At 34.3% G+C, this 25,884-nt stretch overlaps 1 long non-coding RNA gene across 1 annotated transcript in view; it reads left to right on the top strand.

Annotated features, from left to right (window-relative positions):
• LOC108493696 overlaps positions 1-23,063 on the top strand; it is a 54,352-nt gene extending 31,289 nt beyond the window's left edge. The window contains exon 3 of the long non-coding RNA XR_001873562.1: positions 21,217-23,063. This is a non-coding gene — a long non-coding RNA (uncharacterized LOC108493696). The remainder of the gene's footprint in view (positions 1-21,216) is intronic.
• The last annotated feature ends 2,821 nt before the right edge of the window (positions 23,064-25,884 follow it).

The following is a 25,884-nucleotide window of genomic DNA, read 5'->3' as shown; positions in this document are numbered from 1 at the left end:
TCATATATTTTCCAGGGGGGAAAACGATGTTTAATTCCTCTGTTTAACCACAAACTGCTGATAAAGAGAAGGTAGGCTAGAGATGGCCACCTGACCTTGAAACATCCACTGGTTCTATTACAGCAGAATGCTTTCTCTTCTTTAAAAATTGCAAGAGGAGAACAACAATATTCAGATTCCAGATCTTTTGATCCTTGGAATGTATTCAATGCACTTTTGAGATAAACCTTAAGGGCTTCAACAAATCAGATTCTTTAGGACAGTCCATATAAAATCAAAGTGTCTGTGTGTGTAGGCACATGCATGTGTGTATCTGTGTGACTGTGTCTTCCTTTTATAAAAAAAACCTGGAGGCCTTTTTAAAACTTAGGGTATTTTGAAGTAAGATGAAAAGAAAAAACAAAGGTAATAGTTCCTATCTGTAGGGATTATGTCTGTAAAGTCATAATTCAAGGTTATAAAAAATTTTCAGAAATAGAAAGTGCAGCTCTTATTAAGGTATACTTATTTATACCACGCAGTATCTTACTGCACAGAGAACTGTAGGCACATTAAGCTTGAGGAATATGTAAATTTTTGTGCAAATTAGTCTTCAGAGGATACAAAGCACTTGTTTTATGAGGTAAACATTGCTAACTAAAATCCATTTAAAGGAATGAATTTATAAAAGATTTTTAGGAAGAATGTGAAGAACGCATAATTCCTTCCAATCCAAGGGTGTGATTTGGGGGCTGGGGCTCCCAAATCCTAATCCACACCTAATTTCTCAATGAGATTTATGTAAAAAACCTTTAAAAATGCATTTGTAAAACATTATTGAAATAATATCAGAAACCTGGAAACAGAGTTCCAGATATGAGCTAACATTAATTTTAAGAGTATTCCACTCATTCTAATCTTTGTGTTGTCATGTATTATACACAATGCCAACTCCTTTTAGATAAATCAGTACCTCAAGTAGATGACAGCTATGTAAGCACATAGAAATGAGGGTCTATATGTGTTAGCCATAAGAAATTCCTTACTCTTTTTCACGGTTCCAGAGGTAAAGTTTAATAGAACTAACAGTTGTGAAACGTTTACAAACACTTTGCACCGAAAGTCAGCATGATTCACTTTCAGGAACTTACCAGTGGCTCCTGGTCTAGGAATTCACAGGTCCAGACATACCTTTCTATATCTACGCTCAGAGCCCTGAAGAACTCAGCTGAGGAGGAACAAGGATCAGAATAGCACTCAGCCATGGCTCAGGCCAGAATATGCCATTAATTTTTTCCTGCTATCTTTTTGACACTCATAGATGTTTGTTTCCATCTCCTTTATGCTACCCAAAATTCAACGGCTATGAAAAAGGCAGAATGGTCTGATTTTGTTTCCAAATAACAGCCTAGGTTTCTTAAGATACCTATACAGGTAGAAGTAAGCTATATATTTTATGTTCACTAATGTGTAAACCATTCCAGAGGACAAACACTCTCTTCTGGTGATGTTTTTAATCTATTACTCTTTTAAATTAGAAGTGCACTGTAAAATATCACATTCAGTATTTTTTGCTAAACAAGAAGAGCTGGAAACATGTAAAGATAAGCATAAGCTTTCAGATACTCAGTGATTTATTGCAACCAGATCCACTTTTAATAGGTCTAACAATCACTATTTAATGAAAGATATCCTAGCATTAGAAAGTATTTTTTTTAGAGCTGTGAAGTATTATTTAGTCTATAGAATGATTATCAGCATCCAACCACTACTATGCCTCCAATCCCTTCTTTTATAAATATTTTTCTTTACTATCACATGCCATTTCAGGACCTGAGTTTCAGCATCAAACATTTTTTCGTGGAACACGTCCCAGAGTCCATCGTCTCCCTCCCTTCTCATCTCTTAAATATTCAGTCTTTAGCTTCTGCTGCAAATTGATTTCTCCCATGTCTATATGATCCATGGGACCATGCTAAATTCTTCTCAGGCTTTAAAGTTGGATTTAAGGGCACAGAATTAAAGTCAAGTGCAGGCTAAGAAAAATGAATAAATAAATCAGAAATTTTAAATCACCAATGAGCCAGTGTCAAATGCTTTGTCTTTTCAAACATTTTTACATGAAAATCTTTATCATACATAAACATACTCTTACTTTCTGTTTTTGTAATGTGACCTTTTACAAATATAAGAGGCTAAAAACAGAAACAGAGCCAAAGATTTGTTTTCTCCTTGTCAGTCTGGATGTCAATGACAAATCTCAGAAGATCCTGGGAAACTACATTTTTCTTTTTATTCTTTAAAGAAAAAAATTCTTTTTGATTTGAAAGTCTTGGTATGGAGGCATAAATGGACTAATGAAAAATGTAAAATTATATACATTCAACCCATAACCATATGGAATAAAAGACAGTGAGGTGTAATATGATTAAAGCAAAAAATATTTATGTTCTCAAGTTTCCTAACAAATTTCACTTTTCATGCCTCAGTAAATATGAGTAAGAAAACACTTGCAATATTTTTTTTCTAGATTAAATACAGAGATGTCTCTGAATGGAGTGAAAACTTCAAAGAGAAGCACTTAAGGCAGATTTCTATCACAAAAGAACACTCAAAGAACCCCATATCCCATTCAACACACCAAACTGATTCTGACATCAGTCATTCTGCCAGATATGATGTAGTAAGATATTTGGTTATTTTGCTTTTAAATCTACTGAGTGGAAATAATAAAAAATTGCCACCACTAGGCTATTAATGGAGAAAAGTTGTGTCAAATAACACTAGAAAACAAATAAGGGAATACTTGACTTTTAATATAGGCATTTATGTACCATTTTGTCACGTATTTCTAGTCTCTATATATGAATTGTCATAGGATAAAAGACTAACAGATTTTGGAAGATTTTTTAAAATCATACATGGAGATATTAAATTGTGCTCATGTGCTGGTTTTTTTGGGTTTTTTGGGTTTTTTGAGTTCCTTCATCAGAAGACCATAAAAAGTGAAATTTCAAGTAAATGCGATACTCAGCACCTGAAGGAGTGCTCAGGATTTTTTCAAAATCAGGTTCAGTAAGTTTACAGAAATGAAAGTGAAATAAATTAAAAACATTCTATTCCCAGTCTTCAGCTATTAGGAATTTATACAGCTCCAGAAAAGTCAGTGAACTTGGATTATCTATTTTAAAATATATGAAAAATAAATAATGTAATTTTTATAGTTGTAATAATGTCAGCATTTAAAGAGCAAGAAGTTTTGACTTCCAGAGCTAAAAGCTAAGAATACAATCCAGCTTGGAACACAGCATACAGTTTACCATAAATATAATAGTGTAGCTTTTGGAATTACAAATTTATACTAATATATTACCCAAAAATATATTGCAATTGGAAACACTGTAAGAGAAAAAAAATCTTTAGTAATTTGGAAGAACAGGGAAATGTCTGTTTCAGAGCAGTTTTAATCAAAGCACCTTGTAACGTCATCTGACCTATTTTCTATTTTCTGTATGATGTATTTTACTGCATTATGATTACAACTGGTGAATAGAATTCAAAGCAGTCTCAAATGGAGGCTGCATTTGAAAGTGGAGTAAAGAATGTAGATCAACACTGGAGATGTGTTCCTGTTTTCATAATGCGTTTGACCGGAGCTTTCAATCAAAATGTAAAAAAATTGTAGGAAATTTTAAATACAATTATAAATCTCAAATATGAATTTTCACCCTCCTTTAAATGACAGGTTCCTAACCCATCTCATCCCCTTTCACATCCTTTTTCACCTTCATATGTTTGCTGCTAATTAACTGTCATCTTTCTACCAGGTTCCACAACATTCAGTCAATGTCAGCAACTACCCTTATGCTCTCTTGCTGCTTATAGATTAATTTACTGAGCCATCTGTCTGTTTTCTTTACCCTAAGTATTTCCACACTGTGTGATATTTTAATAAGCTAAAGCAATTCAATCTAAAATATTGTTTTAATCTACGAAAGATGCAATGATTTGTCTGGAAACTGTAGCTGGCTTCATGAAAACATGATCAATGGTATCATGATGATGATCTCTCACTCCAGACAGAAGGCACTAATCAACTTTTTATTATCCTTATTTATATTTTTATTTTAATTTTCTGTATTATTTTTTCTTTTTTTCCTTCTTTTTTTTTTTTTCAGTCATGTCCTGTCTTTCTCTGATTCCACATAGCCTGACATATTATAGGAGAATTCTAATCATACTATACTAAAGAATAATCAAGTTGTCCTGAAAAAGAAAAAAAAAAAACAAAAAAGAATAAAACCCACAAAATGTAATTTAGGCATGGACAGCTAGAAAAAATACAAGTCTTGTCAGTCTCTGCTGGATGAGATTGTACAGCAGTCATTTAACAAAGCTTTGTAAAAGGAAGTATTCAACTGCGTAATCTTAAAGAGCCTGAATTCCAGACAGACACTGTACATAAGTTGACGATGTAACAATGTGACTGAATAGTCATAGCTGCTCCCAGGAGGGCATGTATCTGGATAAATACTAAAATTCTTTGTAAAACTTAACAGCTCAAAAAAACCACAAACCCTCAAAAAACTGCCAAAATAGTGACACAACTGGATCTCAGAGGCACACAGTTATATGAAATTGCCTGTGAAACCAGGAAACTAGGAAACTTATTCTACATTTTCTTAATCCCTTTTTTCAATTGCAATTCACTCTGCTTCCTGTTATGCTGTACACTTTGTGACACAAAAAAGCTGTGTTGCAAATAAAGAAATAAAAAAATTATTTGGGCTGAAAATAAGTATTTAGAAGTAAGTCTACCACTCAAAAATAATCCCCTTGAGACTTTTTTTCACTGGGATGACCTCTCTAACACTGCATTGGACACATCCATTTATTATGGACTATGATAAATTTGAGAATCCCTTTCAGAAATACAATGGAAGAAAACAAATGCCTACATTAACGTTAATTTCTGCTAAATGAGAAAAGCAATGAGAGCAGTAGACTAGATACACAAAAGAACTTCAATCTCCAATGTGAAAGAATATAAGAACAAATTATATACACCTCTGTCAGGATGTCATAGGTAGAGCTTGTTCTGCCTTGATGCGGAATGAGTGGATATGTACTAGACAACCTTTAAGATTACTTCAGGACTATATTCTATGATAGCATCAATGATTGGAATATTTAACATTGAGACTCCACATTTTATAATGGCACAAGATACAAAATAAAATACAAAAATAAAAATTAGCAACTGCTTGAAGATCTTGTAGTAACATTTGCACGGTTTCAATATTCTCTTTGCATGGTTATATTCCAGTTATTACCTAGGATAGCATCGAGGTACTAAATAAATCTGCAATGTTTTTTGAGTTATACTAGTTTTCAGTTGTTGCAGTCATGATCTTGCAGCCACGTGGAGTACAGATACAAGACAGAAAATATCTACCAGAAGAAAGGGATTGTGTTTTGGTTTGTTTGTTTAGTCTCATCCCTACAATTGGATCGAAAAAAAGCTTCCAAGTTCACAGTACTTTACTGAGGTTTGACAAGAATGAGAAAAAACAAGACACTACCGTTCTTAGCTTAACCTGCCTGTGTTAGATAATGAGAGAGGAAGGATTGAAGAACAACACCAGAAAAGAGAAGTGTGTTATCGAGGAGATAAGTGTTACATTGTTAACTCACTTGGAAAAGAGAGAAAAGAGGTTCCTGAACTTGTATAACAGAGAGAGAATTGTATTGGAATATAAAAACTGATGTTAATTCTATGGAATTCAAGATTTCTATCTTCCAGATCTATAAAAGCTTCATTTCCCAAGTTCATTTTTGGAAGTATTTTAAAAAGGTTCCCTTGAGAATCAGGACTGGAGGAGTCAGAGATAGAATAGTTCTGTAGAAAATGTTCCCCCTGTGGTGGTTAGACCTGATTGCCTGCATGGTTCACTTTGGTGCATGGAGTTATTTCACCTGTAATAACAGAAAGAAGTTGAACCTATAAAACCAGTAAGATTTTACTTTTATTCTACCATCTTACTGTTGTATTGACAGAATAATAAAATTGTGGAGGAGAACACAAATGTTTTAAAATATGACAAATTAAATAGAATTAAATGACAAATTAAATTAAATATTTTAGGTTCTTTTATTTTTGTGTTGTTTATTTAGAATTGAACCATGAAATTATAAGTTTAGGGGAACGCTAGGGCATCTTTTCCTTGTGTCTTCATTTCAAATGCATAAAGCTACAAATTTTAAAGACTACAGGAAAGATAGGATTGACTCTTCTGACGTTGATCCATTCCCCAGCTTCAAATCAAGTCTGAAATGCCCTCTCAGTAATTCCTGCCCATTAAGAGAATCTAATCTTTCATTCAGCAAAATCTATTCAAGACAGTTCAATGGGTTTCCTTTGTAGAGTTTCAAATGCAGTATTACAGTGGGAGCATTAAGATCATTGAGTTAAATTCTGAATCTATTTTTCCCCTTGCTTATATTTTTTCTTTCCAATCTTTGTTGTAAATGTAATGGATGCAAACCAAATTCAACACTGTAAGCAAAAAAAAAGTATCTTTGCGGCAATCCTTTTGAAAGGAGTTGTGCTATGAATTTTGGCCTTTTTTGTTCATTTCCAGGCAAATGTGTATGTATCTTGTTAACATTTAAGATGCTCAGTCTGACCTTCCTTAAAAGAGTTTCAGTGACAGAAATCATGTTTCAAATGGCTTGACCCCCACATAATTACATTTCATCTTGAAAGTGTAATTATGGGAGCTTAATGAGAACAAAGCTTAAATTAATTGCAGTTTTGTTATTCTTGGTGTCCTTTATTAGGGTCTTAGTTTTATTTTAATAACATACAGTGGGTGATTCATTAGCAAGCTTTTCTGTTTGTCACGTACCTTGTTTTTTCAGTGCTTCCTTCAGAACTTGTGCATTATGTCTTTTTTTGAATGAGATAAAGTATATGCAACATCAGCCATTGCCAAAGTTTTACTTATTTCACCTTCCCACCTTCTGGGTGTGGAAAAAGTACTCATCAGTCCTTTCTGATGAGAGAACATAGTCAGTGGTTCATCTGAATTCATTCAGCTCATATGCCTCGTCTTAAGCTAAAGCAAATAGAGAGTGTGGCCCTTTGTGATTTCACAAGGTCGAGTTGTAAGGGAAGTGGTTTCCACAACCACATCAAATGCTTCTGAAACAAAGACATATTTCAGTTGTCCCAGTGTTTATTTTGGTTTGAAAAAAAAAAAGCATAGACATAAAATCCCAATCCATTTGGTTTGAACTTTCACTACTGTAAATTACTATAAGCAAAAATCAAAATTTATTAATTTTTATATTCCCTAGTACCAGATGTTGATGCTCTTCAGTATTTGAATTTCCTATAAACATTTCTGTGTTAACAAAACCTGAGTTTCAATTGCATACACATACATTTCTGTTATCTTTTTAAATCCTTAAATTAACCAAAATATATAATTAATTCAGTCTGAAAATCAAAATCCTTCTTGACTGTAATATTTCAGTGCTTTCAATGATTTTTTCCATATTTATTTGTTTTAGAATTAAAAAAAAATAAATATTTCCATATCCCAAGAATGAGATAAAGAAATAAAATAACAAATGGAACTAGAGATAAAACTGCAATAATTAAGCTGTTGAATGGGTTAATAGTACTATAGACTATTTGAATTCTCTTGAACATTTAAACTGAAAATTAACTGTAGTTAATCAGAAATCTTAAAAATAGCTGAAGACACATTTAGATTTATTTTGCATTAAAAATACATCACCAGTTAAAAACTATGATGAAAAAATTGTTATATATATACATAAAACATCCTTAAAACATCACTTTGTCATCTGGGTTTCTGTAGCCAGTTAGTAATTGGTGTTTCCTGGAAAAATACTAAATTCTATGAATTTCTGCAATTTAAGTCCTACTTGTATTTTAATTGCCATTTTCAATGCCATTTTAAATCATTGTGGAAATTATAGAGAGAATAGAAGATAACTTCTATTTTTTTAGATCCTTCTGTACTTAAACATTGAAGATACTTTGAAGTACCCATCTTTCCTATCATTTATGGTGGTTTTTTTAAACAAACATGCCTTTGAGTAAAGGTAATAGACACCAGAGCATTAAACATAATGTGAATTCTCAGAGGAGAACCTACATAGTTTTTCAAATTCATGACACACATAAAATTTTGCACTTTTCTAGGTGTTTTGCTGAAAGGAATCTATTCATAAACTTTCTTTGTTAAGCTGCTACATTTACTCAGATTGAAGAACTGAGAATTGCATGTGCAGTTTTATCATAGGTCTCTTCTTATAAAGACATATAGTTGAGTCCAATAACTGGGAAAGGTCTATTATAAAAATAGAATTCTTTTGTATAGCTAGAGATTCTTTCATCAAGACTTATATTTAACATACATATACCATAAGTCTCAGAGGTCAAACTCAGGTGAAATAGAAAGAATGACAGAAGAGAGATCCGAAGCAAAAGAATGAAGGTCCTTTAAGGACTGCCGATCTTGATGAAAAACTAACAAAAATCAGGTTGGAATAATGTGTCAGGCAGAGACATTAACCAAGCAGAATCTTCCTGCTAATTAGGAAATATGGTGTCATAATCAGTCATCCTGCAACACACTGATTGTGGACCGAGTTTTCGGATTTTTTCTACCACTGCATAATTACCTGATTAATGTATAAATGGGTAACTTACTAGATATGTGAGAAATTGTAATTGAAAACTGACAGATTTGATGTCATTAGTAATATTAAGCAAATATGACATACTTCCTATAATTGGCATAAAATATACCTTTTTTATGACTAAAGGATATATAACTCTCATGTACTTGACCATCAGTTCTATAGTAGAAAAGGATTTGATTTGATGAATTTTGATTTTGTTTTCATCATATTAAAATCAGTAAACTATTTTCAAGGATGTCAGTATTTGGATACAAGTCAAGACAGCAGGAGAAAGAACTAGATAATGTAAATAATGGTTCTCTCTTTGTGTGCAAACAATAAAATGGTCATCAGAAATTACTAGATTAATACATTTTGTAGATGAGAAAAAGTGCTTAGTGACATCTGCTAAGAATAGAGCTGTGGTCTATACTTATTTCTTTTAGGGTTGTTCAACTTAGGAAATTTGCTTGAAGCCTAAAAGTTATCCTATTTTTATATAAACACTATAAATGAAAATATCCTGTGTTCTAACACTAAGAAAAAATCCGTACTTTGATTTTTCCTCACTCAGTGTGTGTTAGCAGAAATATAATTTCATGACTTGGTACCTCAGTTTCCTGTGAGTAGAGAAAGACAATGTTTACCTCAAATGGTTGTTCAGAAGCCTAATTATATGCTCTTTGTATCATTCAGAAATCCTCAGAGGAAAACAATTAGAGTGTTCATATGAAAAATAACACTAATTAATTTGTTATTGAAAAATTACATGATTATCTGACATATTACAAATATAATTGCACCCACTACTATTTTTAAGGATTCCTTTCATAATGGCCAGTCTTCGCGCGCGAAGATTTCGGAAAAAATTTACGTGGAATTTCACACTTGAGAAAGAACAATGCTTTCCTAACTGAATCATAAGTTCTATGAGTGATTTGGCAAAATGACTTTGTTCACAATACATCACTAGGCTTCATTTTCCTATGTGCACTTTCATCCACTAAAGGGACAGCCTTGTCTCTAAACTGGAGAGACATGGATCTGATGGGTGCACTACTTGGTGAATAAGGAATTGGCTGGACAGTGACACTCAAACAGTTGGATTTAATGCCCAAGTGGATATCAAATACGAGTGGCATTTCTCTGGATTCGGTATTGGGATCAGCACTGTTTAACATCTTTGTCGGGGACATGACAGTAGGACTATGCCCTGCAGGATTTGGTTGATGTAGTCGCCAAGCCACTCTCCATGAAAACATCATGGGACTGGAAAAAGGAAACATCGTGTCCATCTTTATAAAGGGTAGAAAGGAGGACCTTGGGAACTACCGACCTCTCAGCCTCACCTCTGTGCCTGGGAAGATCATGGAACAGACCCTCTTAGAAGCTTGACTAAGGTACAGTCAGGACAGGGAGGTGATTTGGGACAGCCAGCATGGCTTCACCAAGGGCAAGTCCTTCCTGACCAACCTAGTGGCCTTCTGTGATGGAGTTATTACATCAGTGGACAAGGGAAGGGCTATAGGCGTCATTTATCTGGAATTCTGTAAAGCTTTTGACATGGTCTCACACAAAATCCTTCTCCCTAAATTGGAGACATTTGATAAATGGACTGTTAGATGGATAAGACAGTGCTTGGATAGTAACATCCAGAGGGTAGAGGTCAATGGCTCAGAGTTCTGCCGGAAATTAGTGACAAGTGATGTCCCTCAGAGGTATATATTAGGATCAGTGCTATTTAACATCTTCATTAATAACATAGATGATGGGATCAAGTGCACCCTCAGCAAATTTGAAGATGGCATCAAGCTGAGTGATGTGGTTAACATACCTGAAGGATAGGATCCCATCCAGAGTGACCTCAACAAATTTGAGAAGTGGGGGCATGGGAATCTCGTGAGGTTTAATAAGACCAAATGCAAAGTGCTGCACCGGGGTCAGGGCAACCCCCATCACTAATACTGGCTGGGGATGAACAGATCAAGATCAAGCCCTGCTGAGAAGGACTTGGGTTTTCTGGTGGATGAGAGGTTGGACATAACCTGCCAATGTGCACTTGCAGCCCAGAAAGCCAAACAAATCCTGGTCTGCATCAAAAGCAGAGGGATCTGATTCTGCTCCTCTATCTATTCTGATCTGATGAGAGCCCACCTGGAGTTCTCTGTCCAGGTCTGTGGTCCCCAGCACAGGAAGGACATTGATGTGTTGGAGCAAATTCAGAGGAGGGCCACCAAGATGATGAGAGGGATGGAACACCTCTCCCATAAGGAAGGCTGAGACAGTTGGGTTTGACAGTTGGGTTTGTTCAGCCTGGAGAAGAGAAGGCTTTGGGGTGACCTAATTGTGGCCTTCCAGTACCTGAAGAGAGCCTACAAGAAAGATGGAGAGGGACTTTTTAGAAGAGCATGTAGTGACAGGACAAGGGGGAATGGATTCAAACTGGGAGTAGGTTTAGATTAGTTATTAGGAAAAAAATTCTTTACTGTGAGGGTGGTGAGGCACTGGATCAGGTTGTCTGGAGAAGTTGTGGCCCCTGGACCCCTGGAAATCTTCAAGGCTGGGATGGATGGAGCTCTGAGCAACCTGGTCTAGTGAAAGGTATCCCTGTTCATGCACGGGATTGGAAGTAAATGATCTTTAAGGTCCCTTCCAACACAAACCACTTCATGATTCTATGATTCTATGAATCCTGCAATTCATTTGTAGAAATAAACTAAACCTGAAAAGTGACATCACATCTCAGTGTTTTCTGATAGATCATAGAAACGTATTCCCTTCCTTCCTGCAACTGACTTTCGACTTTCATTACATCTTTTTTTTTAATTTCCACCCAGGGGTTCAGAAAATTTTTTATATTTAACAAATATTTTTTCTAGCGAAGAAACTATGTTACCTGCTTCAGCTAAAGTGGTATTTATGATCTGCTCAATACTACAAGGCTTTTTTTTTTATAAAGTTCTTCTGAAAATCATCCTAATATAAGATATGGAGAGCATTTTGCATGACTGTATATCAGCTGTGGTAGACATATTCACGAAATACTCATCTGAGCTGCATAGGGAGTTTAGAAGTTCCACTGCTCCTTACCCCCAAACAAGATTAAGGGTACAGGTCAACAAAGTATTCCCAAAATAATGAAAAAAGTGTTTTTATTCCCATCATAGGTCACTATATAAAGGAAGTCAATGCTGTTGCTTTGCAAATGCAGATGCTTTGCCATTTCTATCACCTGATGGCACATAGCAAAATAGCAGCATTAAGGCATTGTGAAAGGCAGGTCTGTGAGTTAAATAGCAGGAGCAAAATTTGGTGTCTGTATTATTTTCTTCAGTACCTGTGAACTGTTATGAATATATGCTGATTTTTAAAAAAATATTAATGTCTCAGATCATGGTATAACATTTGAGATTTAGTGAGGATATTTCATATGGTTTTAGTCTAAAGCACTGCTAAAGATGACAGTGGTACTAAGACAAAGCAAGGTGGGGTGAGGCAGAATTTTACCTTTGAAGATTTTGTAATAGCAGCAACACTTCTGTAAGAATCTTCTTGATGCATAAGGTTAGATCTCAAATGCCAACTTCTACAGATGTTTAATTAATTCCATTTTTATTTGTGGTCTCGTGTAGAACCCCAACCAAACCTATATTCATTAATTTCAGGTAGGAATCAGATATAGTTTTAACAAGGACAGCTATTTCTTTACAACAAAAAAAGTTGAAGAAATTCAGGTTCAAATCTATAATTCTGGCTGTTACTGAAACCATTATTAAGCACCATTACTGACTGCTATATTAATTGTGGGAATTTGTTCAGGGTTACTGTAAAATTTATGAGGTACGAAATCTAAAATGAAAGAAAGTCTGCTGGAAAAAATTATGACTAATTCAACATATTCAAATTTTTATCAGGTTGCAGACTGGGCTAATGAGGATTGGTTGCCCTTGAAGGACATGAAAAATGCTCTTCCCTTTCTAATAAAACACATCACTTCTTTAGTACCTCAGGAAGTGGCTCTGGCCCACTGATTTTCTTCATGTTGCCCAGGTAGGATTATACAGTGCCAGTCTCCTTGTATAATAGCAAAGACAGAAGTATTCTACTTGAGCAACCAAATAAATATAATTCTGTTGTTAAGCATCCTTCTACCTGTGTAATTAATTTACATAACATCTGAGTATTGTAGAAATATCTTTGGAGGCACATGCCTTAAAAGAACCTATGAGAGGGCTAGATGGGGCTAAAAAGGAGTTGTTAAATATCAGCTAGAGGTAGATCACTGCTCTAAAGTATCCAAATACAAATATTTCAATGTAAATAAAAAATTAACATTACTGATTCACATATGCTTCATAACTTTTTAGCTCATTATAGGATGCCACATTGATCTACTGCCTCTGAAATTATTTCAAGTGTAACTACTACCTTTGCATTTAAGCTATAGCATTACTTCAAATTATTTTGCTAACCACATTTGGTATCTCATAAATTCAGAAGACAGGCAAAATGGAGAAGTTTTACGAAGCATAAGCTCAAGTGTCTTTGATAATGAAATTATTTCCTTCTAAGTTCTTGCTTATACAGCTACCTGAGAAAAGTGTGGCAAAAAAAAGTTTGAAACAACCAAGCAGCAATACAGCAGTTCTAACAGCTCCAGTTATATGAATATTTTACTGAATCATACTTTTGTGTGTCATATGGGCTAATTTAATATGTAGTGTTGTATTTATGCCTTTTTTCCCAGCAATTTTTACTAAAAAATTTAAATTGATTCAAGTATGTATATATAAGGAAAGCGAGGTACTAAGGTGTGGAAGTCTTGATATGAGGGATGAAGTTTCTGGGTTTCGTTCTACTTTTTCCCATGTTAATCAATGACCACCTGAGCTGCATTGAGTTGGCCTATGAGTTGGCTTTACCACCTGTGACCTCTTAGTCACATTCATTAGCCCTGTTCTTCAGTGAATGTGACTGAGGAATTCTCTTCCATCAGTGTGTTCACTACTTTGAAATATAGTTTGACACACACACATCTTATTTTAAAACACTGAAGCACACATTCTACTTATAGTACTTGACATTTTTCACAAAATAATCCCATATCATAAATTAAGAACTGATATAATTGCTTTGTTGTGCAATTGTCTGACTCTGTCATATGTTTTTTAACCTGCATAAATACAATATCATTTCCCAAGTAGAATTGCTATAGTTAATTAATATCAAACATATAATATGAAAATCAGGTCACAGAAGTTCAAATTTTTTCTTTGGTGTTTAAAACATCACAAATGTGCAGAAAGTAAAAGAATAAGTTTTGTGCATGTGCATATATCATATGCTATATCAACATGAAAACTCATTATTTTGCAATCTGCATTTTGAATTTTTATACTACCTTTGACTCTGAATGAATTTATCTTAGCTAGAGAATTAGTTGCATTTTGATAAAATAGAAATAACGTAAAAAGAGTGAAACATAACAAGCAGACTGACATTTGGAACAAAATACAGAAAGTGAAGCTGCTAACTGCGATCTGACTGACATGTATTTCATATTTCATTAATGAGAATTATCTTAACTGGAATTAATAATACTGTGCTGCTGAAATCAGTAGTACAAAATTATTAAATAAAATAATTCAGTTTAAAATTGTAAAAATTATAGTTTCACAAAATAATGTTGTTGGGAGTTTCATTTCAGCAAAACCCCAAAAATCCCAATGCAGTTATAACAGTTATATTCAAGCACTTGCACTTCAAGCAAGAATTAATCTCTGTCCTGTGGCATCTACAATGCAAAACATGATAGAAAAGACTAAATTATTTTTTCATTTAAAAATATTAAAGGAATCTTAACTATATCATCTCATACAATATTGTGGAATAGATATTTATTTTGGATTATGTACTGTAAATCCATAGAAATACAATCCTTTAACTTGGAGTGGATCTGGTCCACAGAGCAAGCAGAGTTTAAACATGAGCTGTAAGCAACTTTCAATGTTGCAATGAGCATTTTGAAGAATAAAACTCATCATGCTTCATATAAAGCTCCCTAGGATAAAATAACTTAAAAGTATTTGTCGAACTATGTACAGCTTCAAACAATAAACTGAAGAGAGAAGCAGCTACTGATGTTACATCTTTTCAATGAAAGATAGAAATTGAATCTATAATAACAGCTTGTCAGCTCTGAAATCATGTGAAATTATACTACTGGATTTAAACTCTAAAAATAACATTTAATTTGTTTAAAACTTGGGTAAATATACTGGTATAGAAAATTAATATGGAACTATTACCTTTAAAGATATAGCTGAATGTCACTCAATTTGATTGACTTGGATCATAAATGTAACTAAATGTGAAGTGATGGTACATGAGTCTACAAGAGGGGAATTAAACTGGAATTTCTATAATACAATTCTATAAAATGGAGAGTTTCAATTATATAGGTTGCAAAAAATGGTCAGTTTCAAAAGATATAAATTAACCAATACTAATAAGAGCTCATATTATGACTGCATATTGTGAATGAGAATTCACAATATGTGAAATTATAATGTGAAATGTGAAATTAATGGACAAACACAGAAAGGGAATGTTGAAAGAAAGCAACCTGTCATCTCAAGCTATGCCATTTCCATTCAGAGCTGATGAAATTGGCACAGACCCAAGGCATACAGACAATCCCGCAGAGAGCAAGACTAGTGAATCCAAAGTTAAAAGACATACATTAAAATGTTATAGCTGAATGTTATGGTGGATACATACATGAAATATACTATTTCAGATAAAGACAATGGGAAATTAAGTAGTATTGATTGAGCTGTAATCAAACACAATGTGAAACAATACCTCAGTGTTAAAATGAATCAAAGCAGCTATGCAACGAACTCTTAAAGTGAGATATGCAGCAAAATGTAGAGAAACCTTACAGAGGATACATGTATGATGGTTTAACAGCCACCTCATGAGTGCTACTGAATATTACATACAGTATTGAACTGAACTGATTCTGGAGAATTAAAAGAACCAACTAAGACTTTTGAAACAAATTAAATGGTTGTTTTATAATCACAGAAAAGGAAATTAATAAAACATAGCCTGGAGTAGCATTTAGCATTTTTCTCATTTAAAATAATGGTTACCTGAAGCTCCCAAAATTAAATTCCATGTAACCATTTAGAGCCAAACTAGCCTTTACCGAAGACAAAACACAACTATAACCTGAGTTTACCGCTGCTCAACTCCAAATTCATTGAATCTTATTCCTCCAAATTCATACAAGAAACTCCTTGTCTGGAAAGGTTTGATGTGAATTGGAATTTCTTCAACCTTTATAGATTGTTTATGCCTTGGAGCTGTCTCGGAGGCTATCTAGTGCTTATGGATATCATGTACATGCTATCTTGATATAATTTCTGAATGTACTCCATGGCACACAGGTTTAAATGCATTATGATGGTTGAAGGGTTTTTACATTGATGGGTCAGTAATACTGTTACTGGTGGCTTGGTGCTGGAATAGGCTCCCCAGGGAAAGAGTCACATCACCAAGGCTGTCTGAGTTCAAGAAGTGTTTGGATGATACTCTCAGGCACACGGTGTGAGTGTTGGGAGTGGTCCTGTGCAGGGTCAGGAGTTGGACTCGAGGATCCTTGTGGGTCCCTTCCGACTTGGTATATTCTGTGATTCTGTGAGACTGGTAGGTACAAGAAAAGAATCAATGACATAGTTTTCTTTTGAAGAAAGAGTTAACATGGTAATATCTTAAGATTTGAAAGCTGAGAATTTCAGATGAAGTCTCAGCTGCATTAAAACCAATGGAAAAGTTTTTAGCTTCAGTGGGACTAGGTAATCTGTTTAAACATTTCTTAATTTATTGCTATTCACCAATAAATAGCCAAAGTACCAGTTTTCATGCTTCCACACTTAAAAGTATGCCAAAAAATGGAACACACAGCTTTGCTCTTTCAACACCCTGCATTCCCTGAAATCCTTATCCTATATATATCAGCTTGTTTTCCAGAAGACTATGACTAAGAATGAAAGAAATCATGTATGGATGTTTTTATGATTCGTTTATCAGCTGCTTAAAAACAGAAGATATTTTTTGCTATATATTGCAAAATCTCTCTATGCTTTCTGTATATTTATATGTGAAGAATTGTCAGTAGTGGATAATAACCAAATCCTATTCAACAATCACAACGGTATGCCTGGATGTGTGTTTCATAAATTAGCTATTTCAGTTTTTAATTGGAGTATTTTAGCCAATATTTTTCTTAAGAAACCGAACAGAATTCTCTGTGTAACTGAGGTTACTTCTATTTCCTGTGTATTGTAAATAATGATGTTAGCTGTTACTGTGAGACAAATGTTAAGTTTCCATCCCTGTATAAGATCTGGTTCTCATTCTTTGTTTTGACATTTTAAAATAAAGTACTTCAATAAAACAAGTTTTCTCTGTTACAGTACAGCAGATTTTACATGTTTACTGTTAGAGGAGATTAAAAAAAACAAAACAGAGTGAAGGCCCAGTTTGATTTGTAGAGATGATACCTACCACAAAATTGGATGAAATAGTGAAAAGGATAAACAACAGAGAAAAAAAAAAAGCTTTCTCAAAAGTTTTTGCTATCTATATACTGCAGAACCTTATAGAATGCTATAAATTAGGGCTCATAGTAGTCCTAGATATATTAATAAAATGCATGAATATATCACTTCTCATGTAAAGGAATCTCCCAGAAACACACTCATCATTTAATAAAAATGAATTCACTAGAATGAGTTTTACGGTACCTAGAAGTTAAAACCAGAGAAACAGAAAATAAAAAACCCCAACCCGAACCCAAACCTAAATCCCCAATTAGGTCAAAACCTGCTAAAGAAATCTTTTGTGACAGTGAAAATCATAAAATCATAGAATAGCTTGAGTTGGAAGGGACTTTAAAAATCGTCTTCTTCCAACCCCCAGCATAATTGCAAAATTTTAGAAAGGTTGCATCTAGTTTCAGTAAAATTTAGTTAAACCAGCTGTAGTTAATTCTGAAAATATCAGAAAGCCTTTATTAACATTCTGCCTTGATTAATATCAAGATTTAAAAAAACTCGGGGTATTAAATCTCAAATAAAAAGTCATTAATGGCAGACTTCTGTGGTTTGAAGTCTGAGGCCTTATAACAATATCTCTATCCATATATAAGCTGGTGAAAAATAGAGTTTATTTTAAGAGAGAAAAGCCAGCAGTAGCAATTCTCATCCACATTAGCTAGATGTAGTTAAACTCAAAAGATCAGGAAACTAAATTATTTTTCTTTTGATTTAAGTGACTGACTTTAAAAAATTGACTAGATTTGAGCTATAGAATGTAAATTAATTAATTTTTCCAGGGTCACAGAGCAAATTTGCACAAGAATTTAATATGGTAGCCAAACCTTCCAGTTCTTAGCCCTCTGGTCTTAACCACAATCAATACTAAATTGTTTCCCAAGCCTGAAGTTTAATGAACTTTCCCATTCGTGGATATAAAATAAATTAGTTTTTCCTTTTGGATTCCCAGATCAGCCAGAGAACCACATTTTTAGCATAATTATAAGAGCTTTATAATTCACAGAATATTCTGAGTTGGAAGGGACCCACAAGGATCATCAAGTCCAACCGTTGAGTGAATGGCCTATATAGACATTAAACTCATGACCTTGGCATTATTAGCATCGTGCTCTAACCAGCTGAGCTAATCTCAGGGTCACTGTACCATCTGTTTTCTCTCTAAGTATTTTAAGCATGTAAGTTTCTCTTACTGAACAAAATAGACAAAATTTACGTAAGTTTCAAAAAAAGGAACTCAAGAAAAATAGTAAATAGTCAATTTAATGGCTAAACAATAAGTTTATTATATATAGTTGAATTCTCTTCTATTCATATCAATGTGTCTGTCCATTGAGGGCCTTGAGGGAAAGTCATATGAAGAGCAGATAAGGTCTGTTCAGGCTGGAGAAGAGGAGACTGAGGGAAGATCTCATTGCAGTTACAGCTTCCTCCTGAGGGGATGTGGAGCAGCAGACACTGATCTCTTCTCTGTGGTGACCAGTGACAGGACCTGAGGGAATGGCATGAAGATGTCTCGGAGAGATTTAGTCTGGATATTAGGAAAAGATTCTTCACCCAGAGTGTGGCTGGGGACTGGAACAGCCCCCCAGGGAAGGGGTCATAGCACCAGGCCTGATAGAGTTCAAGAAATGTTTGCACAGTGCTCTCTGGCACATGGTGTGACTCTTGGGGCTGTCCTGTGCAGGGCCAGGAGTTGAACTGGAAGATACTTGTGGGTCCCGTACACCTGAGGATATTCTATGATGATTATAGGCATACTAGGAAACTAACTCTACCCCCTTGCATTAGAAGAGGGAAATGAATACAAGTGAACTTCCAAGAAAAAAATTAAAGTGGCTAAATGAAAATACCGTTTATTTCCTTCTAGTGCAACTTTTGTTTGCTTTACCATAAAGTAGAAATTGTAGATGGAAGTCCATACCATTCAGTAGAAAGGATGAGGGCTGTTTGGTTAAAAACTTCTGCTTCTGCATTCTTTACGCTTCAGCCAAGAGCTGGAATAAATTTAGCTGGAATAAATTCCAGATCTAAACAAAGAAAGAAATTAAGGCTTAATAGAGTCAAACTGGTATTGCTCTCCCCCTTTCCATTTGTCTTTCTGTTTCTTCATGTTTCACCCTCTCGTAAGTCAAGGAAAAGGAAAAAAAGTGTTGTCACAAATTCAACTTTTTATTGAAAACAACAACAAATCAGCAATAGAGACTAAGTGCATAAAATCAAAAAGTAGGCTTTAGATTGAAGGAAAAAAAATAAAAAAAGTGTTAATCAGACATCTCGATTTGTACCAATTTATCAAGTTTCACAGAGATATTTCTTTACATACTACTTTTTTGTTAGTTTCTTTGAATATTGGGAACAACATTAGGGAACCTTGATTTTTTGTTTCTTCTGCAGTGCTGCTTGAAAGTTATTCAGAGCTGTGACTGTGGAAAGCTGCCCTCAGGCTATATCAAATGTCTCTACACCAGCTGGACAAGTGTATATCCCAAAAAGGTACTATTTTCTCATGCATTTTCTTTGTAGCCAAAGCTTTAAAATGATAATACCAGCACATTAACTACATTTTACCATATACTTGAGCAAAAGCAAAACATTGCTACGTTTCAAAGTGACTAGATCATTTGCAGAGAGCAATGATGGTTCAAGGGCAAAGTAGTAAGTTGAAATTCAGTTTCTTGTTTCTCTCAAATGTTCTAATCATGCAGTTATTGGATATTCCAGAATAGATCTCTTCCTAAGGGGAAAAAAAAAATAAAAAGAGAAGGGTTTGGGTGGGCTCACAAAGTTTCACATATGTTTTCTTGAACAGTTTTCCTTTTGATGACAGGTATTTTCTCGCAAAAACTCCTTCTAACTAAACAAAAAACCCAGTAATGACATAAAACCATGAAAAAAGTCAGCGGAATTGTTCAATCTGAGGCATTGTCACTGCTGAGAATACCAACAATTTTATTAAAAATATTATTAAAAAATAAAATTTTACTATTTTAATAAAAATAATAAAAAAATTATGTTTATTCTTTTCAGCTATTCTTATTAGGTTTCATGGTTTAACCCCGGCTAGCAAATAAGTACCACATAGCCAACTGCTCAGTCTGCCTCCCTCCAGTGCAATGGGGAGGAGAATGGAAAAAAAGTATGGGTTGAGATAAGAACAAGTCAATAATTGAAATAAAGTAAAATATAAATGATGACGATGATTGATTGATGATGATGATGATGGTGATGATGATAGTGATAATAATGATGATGATAATAATAATATTAATAAAGGGAAATGATGCAGAGGAATAAAACCCAAGAAAAAGAGATGATGTACAGCACAATTGCTCAACACCTGGTGACTGATGCCTAGCCAGAAGTGATTAGTATCTCCCAGCCAGCTCCCTCCAGCTTGTATAATGAGCATGATGGTCTATATTATGGAATATCTCCTTGGCTAATTTGGGTCAGCTCTCCTGGCCATACTCCCTACCAGCTTCTTGTGCACCTTCTCACTGGCAGCATGTGGGAAACGGAAAAGTCCTTGGTTAAGGGTAAGTGCTACCTAGCAACACCTAAAACATCAGTGTGTTATCAACATTAGTCTCATACTAAATTCAAAACACAGAACTGTAGCAGGTGCTAGGAAGAAAATTAACTCCATACCAGCCAGAAACTGGTAAGCTACATATTTGGTCACAGTTGTCCTATTTATTAGATTCAGTGCACAATTTAGATGTTTCCTTTGTTTGTACTTTAAGTATTTAGTCATTAATTCAAGAAAAGATTTATATACATTTATGCCTCTGCAATCCTATCCTTAAGGTAATTTCAAATTCTAAGATCATAAATACTGTCTTGACCTGAGCCTTAATTTCATTTACAAATGTATTATTTTTTGTGTGTATTTCAGATGCTATCAACCACCATAACCATAATGAGGAATCATCTGAAGTTTAAGTGACCTGCCAATGATGTCTGCAAAGAACACTTGAGCAACATTTGCTCAGAAGATGGTGTTCCACATATAAGATGTTAAGTACATAGTGCTAATTTTGAAAACAACAGCTGTCAATATAAAAAGTTGCAATGCAGTCTGCAGGTTTCATAGCTACCATCTTAGTATTAGTAACAGCAATTAAGACAAAAAAGGATAGAGACATGATTGAAACTCATCCAGTCATGCTCTGTGATTAGTAGACTGAAATGCATCTGTTTTGTCTCTCTCCTACCATATAATGAATAGAACTAAACAGGATTTTTCTGACTAAACTGAACTTTTGTCACAAAATACTTATCTACCAAATGGAAGCGTTTTGCAAAAATAGATTGGTTTTGATGAATTACTGAATAAATGCAGAAAGGCTGGGAACAACAAACTGCCTGATTTTCTGTCTGCTCACCTATTGGGTTGCCAGAGTCCAAGGACATTCTGGAAAAGCAACCCCCCTCAAATCATCCTAAAGATAAATAATAAGTGGAATATAATGTAAGAAGAACGAGCTGTATCACACAGGATGATTATCAGAGTTTTGCATGCAACTAGAACTAGTTCCACTGATGAATTTAGACCAGTTAGGTAATATGCTAGAAGTACCATCTCTGTGACAAGTCCTCTGAGATCTCTACAGCAGTTAATCAAGTTTCCTTTTATGCGACCAAACAGTATCAAGTATGCATGCAGTGCTTATTTGAGAAACTTTCACATGTAAAATATTCTACCTCTCCTTACAAGTGCCATTACTTCAAATATTCCTCCAGGGTTCTAGGTACACAAAGCTATATGCATAAGAACCTGAATGTTTCATATAAAGAACATCTGCTCCATACAAGTCAAGACAAAATTTTCATAATGCAAAAATGTTCATTCTGCATTGATACTATTTTTCATAGGAAACTTTGAGGAAAAACCTTGATACCACAATTTTAATTATTTATTTTGATTTTGTTTAATGTGTGAGCACTGACAAGACTGTAGCAAATAGTGACAGCAGATAATTGCTACACTGATATTTGCTTCTAGTAAAATGCATGTCTCTAGGCAGTACTCAGAGTGTAATAGTCTTCCAATCCATCACACATTTTCTGGGAAATACACTTTAAACTTGTCATGCCTCCTGACCGTAAGTAGAAGGTTTCTTGCTGAGAAGACACCATGGGAGTGTTTGCATCTAACTGGTGACAGATGAATGCCCCAGCAATTGAATAATGACTTGCCTTGTGTGGCTAATCCACATACTCAGATCTTGCATTATCTTGGACTCAATGATCCTTGTGGTCCCTTCCAACTCAGCATATTCTGTGATTTTGTGATTCCGTTGACAGTGATCATTTTAAAAGCAGTTTAAAAGAAACAGACCCAACTGCTATATTGAAAAGCTGTAGAAAAGCTTAGCTCTTATTTGAGCATTCACAATCTAAAAATACAACTCCAAAGGCAGAGTATTTCTTTGACGCTGTTGCTTCCGCTGACACAGCTTAGAGATGGTCAAAGCTAAAATCAGATGAGCAAAAATAGAGATAATCACAGTTTGTCCAAACTAGCCAGTTCAAGTGAGAAATAGAGCTAAATACTCAAAAGATGAAAAAGGCAATCTAGCTTATGCAAAACACTTCCTTTCAGTGCCAGACTTTCTGTTATTCCACATTTTTTTTATTTACCAAATTATCTAAAATGTACCTAGGGCTAAATTCACCAAAACTTTTTTTATATAAACTGATCCTCCAGTTAGAACATTTCCTTTATATTTTAATTCTATTTTCCTGCCTATTACCCTTATGTTGCATAAAAATATCCTTATTCAAGTATACATCCTAAAATATGGTGTATCTATCAACTGAGCATCCTCTATTCCTACTCTGTCTATAATTTCACATTTAATTAAATTTCTTTATAACTCTGACAACTTTTATAGTTTACTTATGAAATAGCTTAGCTTTGCCACATTAATTCTGAACTTGTATTAATAAAGACACTTTAGACAGAAAATATTCAAGACAACTATCATATTCCATGCATAAATTACTGCCATTACCATTTCTGACATTTCTTCAGAGAATTTCTCCCTGTGAGTGAATATTATTGTTTACAATCCCCAATTATTTTCTTTAATCTTTATTATATTAGACAGTAGGGGAAGGTAGAAGGACAGAGCTGCACTCTCACCTGTAATGAACCTACGTATGGGCTGCACAGCCCACACTTATTGTGTTGCTGTGCTAAGTTTGGCCAAAAGTAACCCAGGAGGCAGAAAGACTTCTCTCTGTGCCAGAATCCTATGGAAGTGTCATTGAAACACAGTTACTTTGTAGAGAAGCTCTCTGTGTTGCAGTGCCAGGCGTTTCTTATTTAGCTTTAATGTTTTATTTCTGAAGCACAAAATGTGATTTCACTCAGCAGGAACAGTTCCATGTATTGTTAATTATTTTAGTGTTGTCCACCCTAAGTAGTCCATGGAATTCCTAAATATGTGTAATAGAAAGTGAGATTAAATGTGGTCTCGTAATGAAAAAGAGATGTGTTATGTAGTTGTGATTAAATGTGTTATAGTTTACCTAGTAGTTTCAAAATATCAAATATCTGCCAGCTACTGTAGGAATTTAATAAGTGGTTTTCACAAATAATTGATGGAATTTCTTTGCATCTGAACACTAACTGACTTTGTCACACCCTAAGGCCATCAGCAGGGTAGATGAAAAACTGTCTAAAATCCTGGTAAGTAACATAAGTATTCAGAAAGAACCAATTTTAATTCTTTCAAAACCCTGAGGAACTTGAGTCCATGCTACAGGTAGACATTTAATATTTAACAACCAATTTAACCATTCCTCTAAAAAGATTTTCTTTATGGGTCCCAGGAGCTACTTGCATAAGACCTAGCAGATCTTCAGGTAAAGAGTTTATAGAGTTAGAAATGGGACAGATATAGGGATGATTCTTGTGACTTAGCTATCCCCAGAGCTTTCTCACATTCTAAGATGTACATTTCTGGAAAAATGAAGTGGATTGTTCTAATACCAAGCTTTACTTTCATTTAAGTTTAAAGTAATTTAAGCTTCTTTTTTTTTAATGATACTACAAAGTTATCTACTATCTGATTACATACACACAGGTCTAGATCAGGAGTCAATTACTCTGGCGGATCAATGGCTATTCAGCTGCAGAAGATGAAAAAATCTCATCTTGTTTTAAAAGCTTGGTATCTACCCAGGAATAAAAAGTCATATAACTTTCTAATTGTAAAATTGAACTGGGAGATAAACTGAAGGCCATCTTTCAAGTTTGCTCTTCTCCAAAAAGAACAACTTTAAAGCAATCAAATATTTCAATATTTAATATTTGTGTTATTATTAAATTACTAATTATTATATTATTAAATATTTCTATTTCCAGTGTTACATCCTGTCCCCCACTGATAAATCCTTACTTATACCTTTCAAATTTCTGATTGTCCAAAACTACTGAAAGCCACTTTGAGGTAATTTTTAGGAAATAAACAAGTTATACGAAATAAGCTGGCCATGCTTTTCCACTTTCTGATTGTCAAAGGATCTATCATAAAATCCACCAGTATTAACCAGCATTCTTTTGGTAGTCTCAGCTGAGGTACAAAGACTTGAATAGACAAAAAGGCTGTTCTACTGTTCCTCACTAACCTGTCCCTCTCAATAAGGGTGAATATAAATTTTCTTTCAGTGCAGACTTACCTCTATTGTTAATAAACACAGGAGCTCATTCCCTAGATATGCCAATGCTGAATTTCTTTTGTAAGTTATAAAGAAGACAAACTAATAATTAGTTCCTGAGACTTGAGAGGATTGACCTCAGATCCTGTCCCCTTCAAAGACATGGGCAAGTACATTTCTCTCTAAGCCTATCTGTAAAATTGAAGTGACAGTACCTACTTTCCTCATCAGTAACTTGTGAGAATATACAGATTAAAATGATTTGGCACAGAAATTATAATAATAATGAATATTTTAGCTCCATTTGTATCATCACTGGAAAGCATCCTATAAAATTGCAGTGCAGGATTTTAATATGTTTGTCTTTCATGTATGTATATATTATTAAATGAAAGCTGGGGGAGGAGGAGTTCACTGCACTTCTATAATAACAGTATTTTATGGCTTTATCAATTTTATGTTGAATAATGGAGAATACTAGGTTTTTGTGACTCCTGATTTTAAACATTACATTTCTTTGTATAAAGAAAAAAATTAAACAGTTGTGCTAGTTTTGGCTAGAGTAAAGAAGCTGAATAGTCTATACTATTATACTATGACTATATAATACAACTATATAATAGTTTCAACTATATAATAATAGTTTCAACTATATAATAATATATTATTCAACTATATAGTGAGTGACTATTTTTTCTACTGGATACCCTTGAGTGATCCTTTAACACTTTGAATGAAGTGAATCAACCTTCAGGATACCAGTCATGGTACCCATGAGGGAGAGGCCTTCCCTGTGTGTGTGCATGCATGCACATTTTGCATCGTTGTTCTTGTCTGTGTAGCACCAGTATTCCTGACAGATAAACCAAACCTGTAACCTATTAAATGTCATTGG

The sequence above is a fragment of the Lepidothrix coronata genome, unplaced genomic scaffold (assembly GCF_001604755.1).
Source record: "Lepidothrix coronata isolate B3197 unplaced genomic scaffold, Lepidothrix_coronata-1.0 Scaffold1, whole genome shotgun sequence".
Classification (NCBI taxonomy): domain Eukaryota; kingdom Metazoa; phylum Chordata; class Aves; order Passeriformes; family Pipridae; genus Lepidothrix; species Lepidothrix coronata.
Note: the sequence above shows the minus strand (reverse complement) of the source record. Positions and strands in the feature narration are given on the sequence as shown.